This window comes from Myxocyprinus asiaticus, chromosome 16, assembly GCF_019703515.2.
Source record: "Myxocyprinus asiaticus isolate MX2 ecotype Aquarium Trade chromosome 16, UBuf_Myxa_2, whole genome shotgun sequence".
Classification (NCBI taxonomy): domain Eukaryota; kingdom Metazoa; phylum Chordata; class Actinopteri; order Cypriniformes; family Catostomidae; genus Myxocyprinus; species Myxocyprinus asiaticus.
In genome coordinates this window covers 48469588-48474943 of record NC_059359.1, presented here as the reverse complement: position 1 = coordinate 48474943, position 5356 = coordinate 48469588, and positions in this window count along the sequence as shown.

The following is a 5356-nucleotide window of genomic DNA, read 5'->3' as shown; positions in this document are numbered from 1 at the left end:
CTAATGACTCCTTCTGTGACATTTGTTTGGGGATGATAGCTGGTTGTGAGTTTCTGAGTGATTCCCCATTTCTTGCAGAGATCCACTATGAGCTGACTAAGGAATTGGGGTCCACAATCAGAAAGAATGTACTTGAGGACCCCCCATCTTGTAAAGATGTCGTCCTTTAGAATCTTGCAAATTCAAGGTGTGACACACCTTGTTGGATTTCCCACTTTATTCTGTCTTTCTTGTCATCCCTAGTTCCAACTTTTAACATCATCTCCATCACATTAACATCCTTGCTCTGGGCTAAAGCTATCTCAGCCAGCGTAGAAGGCAGATCAGAGTTCCATGTGGTGGATTTTTCTGCTATGCACATGGCTATGATGGCTTCATCCTGGATAGCTCTTGATAGAGCATCCAGCACCACGTTCATTCGTCCCTTCCAATACTGAACTTGGAAATGAAACCGCTGCAACCTTGAAGTCCACCTGGTGAGCCGTGATGTAGTTTTCGGAGAGTTGAAGGCCCATGACAGCGCAGCATGATCAGTGAATACCACAAAGGGGATTCCTTCCAGATAATGGTGCCACTTCTAAACAGCCCATACGACTGCAAGACACTCCTTCTCTGATGTAGAGTAGTTTAGCTCAGCCCCTCTTAAGCTTCTTGAAGCATAAGCAATTACGCGCTCATCACTATCGATGTTCTGGATGAGTACAGCTCCAAGTCCAACTGCGCGAGCATCAGTTTGCACTTGAAATTGCTGAGTAAGTTTGGGTTGTACTGACACAGGCACTTGTTCCAGTGCTTCTTTGAGTCTGTCCAGGCATTGTTGGCATTCACTGGTCCATTTCCACTCAACTCCTTTCTGCTTCAGATGGTTCAGTGGAGCAGCAAGTTCAGAAAAGTAAGGGATGAATTTCCACCTGCCAATAACCTGACTTCAGGTCAAGAGTACTGAAGTATTTTGCTCCATGTAATGATTCTAGTATGTCGTGTATTATGGGCATTGAGTATGCATCCTGTGGGGTTTTGGAATTCAGGTGGTGGTAGTCGACACAGAATCATAGACTGCCATCAGAATTTGGGACTAAGACCACTGGAGATGCCCAAGAAGACTGTGATGGTTCAATAATGCCCTCCTGGAGCATCCTTTCAATCTCCACTCTAATAACATATTTTTTCAGGGGTGAGTCTCAATACGCTTTACTCCTAATTGGGACATCATCAGTGGTTATGATGTGGTGTGTTTTCTGGTTTGTTCTTCCCAGTTTGTCGGAACAGACAGTTGACCATGCATGCAAGATATGTTGTACCTCTAGAGGATGGTTCATTATCATGTCACTATGTATTGTGGCTGATGTTAGGGCCTCAGGTTTTTCAGGTTTCTCTAGAGGTCAAGCCAATACAGGGAGGTTGCATGTTCCTTTTGCTGGATCCAGAGCTGTCCCCACAGTGGCTATTGGAGGAAAAGGAAAACATTAGATTTTCATCTAATCATAAGTCCATAGCTCCATTTTGACATGTTCAGCTGCACGCCTGTTCGACTTAGGAAGTCTAGACCAAGGATGAGGGGAAAAGCTAGCTGTTTGTCAGACATGACGTATGTGTCCACTGCCCATACAAGTCCATGCCATTCATATGACATAGAGACTTTGCCTTCTAATGTGTGTGCCTTTCCATCCATTAATACAAAGTTCCTGTTTGAAATCTTCTGGAGGTTCTCACTAAGCTTCGCCAGGGTTTCCCACAGTTGTTTTTGCATTAAGATGTAAGTGGAACTGGTGTCAACAGTGACTTCTACTTGGAATCCACGAACTCCAATGGAAACCTTGAGCAGTGGAGGAGTAGTAGACTGTACAAGGGACACATAGTGAGTTTGAGTTCCGGGGGTTTTAGTGGTAATGTTATGACTAGCTCAGGTACTCCTTCTCTTTCTATCGCAGGCTTTGAGTTGGTTGACTTTGGCCCAGTAGACTTTCTTTGAGTTCAGGTCTCTTTTGACCATGGATCCAACCTTTACCAGCTGTTCTACAGTATGCACTGCACCTCTCAGATTCTCTATTTACAGAACTTTCTTTGGATGATATGAAGTCGTTTTTGGGGGAATTTACCTCAGTCTGCAGTGTTTGGACGTTTTAAGTGAGACTTGATACTTCTGATCCAAGTTTTTCATCATACTTCCAACAGGGTTCAGAACTGGAGGCTCATCTACTTCACTCTCCTCAGCTTGGCTATCAATATACACTACCCTTCAAAAGTTTAGGGTCACTTACTCTTTTTTAGAAAAATAGTAAAGTCATCACAACTATGGAATAATAGAAATGGAAATATGGGAATTATGTTGTGACTAAAAAAATCAAAAATAAATCAAAACTATGCTATATTTTAGCATCTTCAAAGTGGCCACACTTTGCCTAGATTTTGCAGAAATGTACTCGACATTTTCTCAACAATCTTCTTGTGGTATCACCCTGGGATACTTTTTAAACAGTATTGAAGGAGTTCCCATCTATATGCTGGGCACTTAGTGGCTGCTTTTCTTAATTATTCGGTCCAAGTCATCCATTTCAAAACCTTTTTTTTTTTAATTAAAATTTTAGTTTTGTAATTAAATAAATTAATATGTTAGCACAATTATATTTTTGTATACAAAACTAATTTCAAACATTTAAGCATACACCCTGAGATCAAAAGGTTTTTAAGATCATGAGAAACTTTTCAGGCAAGTGGCCCCAAACTTTTGAACGGTAGTGTACGTCACTCAACAGTGAACTGATTTCTATCACTGGAACTGGATTTCTGCAAGTATCTCCACGAGCAGGAATGCAGGGAAGCGACTCTGCACCACCCACTGTATCGGAAAGAGTATCAGGGGTTGATTCAGCCTGATCCCTGTTATTACATTTTTATTGATTCCATCCACAAGACAGATAAACGCAACATAAAACTGGAATCAGTTATATAAATTAAACCTCTCCCCCCGAACATCCCCCACCCGACACAAACACGGACTACAGCGGTCACTTACAATTATAACATAAAAATATATAATAAAAAAAACATACTTTCAAAAAACAAGAATGCACATATACAAACTAAAAATTAACCAAGGACCAAGGAGATGACCTCAAGGTGAGGACTGGGTCAGGAGTCCTGGGAGGCTGCTGCAGGACTGAGACAGGGTCAGGAGGCCTTGGAGGCGGCCGCAGGGCCGAGACAGGGTCAGGAGGCCTGGCAGGTGGCCGCAGGGCAGGGACTGGGTTAGGCGGTGGAGCCGCTGTAGGAGGAGTCTCTGGGGGAGCAGGCGGAGTCGCTGGAGGAGTAGTCTCTGGGGGAGTGGGCAGAGCCGCTGGTGAAATAGTCTCTGGGGGAGCGGGCGGAGCCGCTGGGGAAATAGTCTCTGGGGGAGCGGGCGGAGCCGCTGGGGAAATAGTCTCTGGGGGAGGGGGCGGAGCCACTGGGGAAATAGTCTCTGGGGGAGCGGGCGGAGCCATGGAAGTCTCTGGGGCGGAACTGTGGAAGACTCTGGGTTGGAACCGTGGAAGGCAGAGCTATGCGAGGAATAGGCTCTGGGGGCGGAGCTGTGGCAGGCTCTGGGGCCGGAGTCGTGGCAGGCTCGAGGGGCAAAGCCATGGAAGGCAGAGCCGTGGCAGGCTCGAGGGGCGAAGCCGTGGCAGGCTCAAGGGGTGAAGCCGTGGCAGGCTCGAGACAAAGAGTCCTGGATGAATGAGAAATGACCTCCGTGGTCGCGAACATGGGCAGAGACTCGGAAACGACCTCCATTGTCGTGTTCATGGGATGACACTTGGGAATGACCTCTGTAGCCGTGGGCATGGGCAGAGACTGGGGAATGACCTCTGTGGTGGTGGGCATGAGCGGAGACTCGGAAACGACCTCCATGGTCGTGTTCATGGGATGAGACTTGAGAATGACCTCTGTAGTCGTGGGCATGGGCGGAAACTCGGGAACTACCTCCGTGGTCGTGTACACGGGAAGAGGCTTGGGAACAGAAACTTTTCTTCTCCTTCTCCTCCTCCGGATGGCCGAAGTTGACAACGCTGGCTCTGGGACAGACGAGGCTGGCAACGCAGGCTCTGGGACGGACGAGGCTGGCAACACAGGCTCTGGGATGGACGAGGCTTCTAGGTCATTGGCCGCGGCAGGCATGGGCGTAGGCTCGTTGGCCGTGACAGGCGTGGGTGTTGGCTCATTGGCCGTGGGAGGCGTGGGTATTGGATTGTTGGCCGTGGCAGGCGTGGGCATTGGCTCGTTGGCCGTGGCAGGCGTAGGTGTTTGCTCGTTGGCCGTGGCAGGTGTGGGCGTTGGCTCGTTGGCCGTGGCAGGCATGAGCGTTGGCTCGTTGGCCGTGGCAGACATGAGTACTGATGAGGCTGGGTTGTGGTATGGCGTGGAGTAGACTTAAACTTAGTGGTGACATGGCGTGGAGCAGACTCAGGCATAGCTGTGGCATGGCATGGAGCAGGCTGAGGTTTGGCTGAGACATGGTATGGAGCAGGCTGAGGCATTGCTGTGATATGACATGGAACAGGCTGAGGTGTGGAAGACTCGGAAACCAGAACCGGGGTTGAGAGAGGAGGTTCCTCTGAAGCGAATGTCTCTAAAATTAACTCCACATATTCCTCCCACGTGTAATCACCGGTCTCTGGCAATTCCCTCCACTTGTGAGCTAGGAGACCGATCTGATATAAGGACTTCAAGTGGGAATCGGTAAATCCTGTGTATCTGGCAACGCTGCTAATCAGATGAGAGTATTCTCTAATTGGTAAGTTTGCTCGGCTGAACTGGACAAAGCACACTGCTAGATCCATTTCGGATGGTCAGTCTTTCTGTAACGAGGCAGATGTGGAATGAGGATCGAAATGCAGCTTTTAATGGAAACCAAAAATAAACAAAGTAAATCAGAAATAGAATGAAACAAAAACACGGGAAACCAAGCACAGAACAAGACAACACATGTGAAGACTGACAAAGAAACCAGGGGAAACAAGGGCTTAAATACATGAGGGCAAACAAGGGAAGGAGGAACACCTGTGGAAACAATCAGGGGAAAACCAATCATAAAACGAAACTACAAAAGGACTACAAACTAACAGGAAGCAGGAACTAAAGAATTTCAACAAAAAAGTCAACACAAAAACAGGGAATATGTGACAGAAGTCAAAATCCTCGGGCTCTGGAGACATTAAAAGACACTTACTGGTTCAAGTTGAAAGCCCAGACAGGCCTGTGGACCAGGGACTTGATTTTGATGGCGCGGCAGGAGAAGGAATCCAGTGTCAACTGTCCAACATGTCAGTGATGTTGACGAAGGTACTTGGGGACTTGGAGGATCTCGCTGTAATACGTT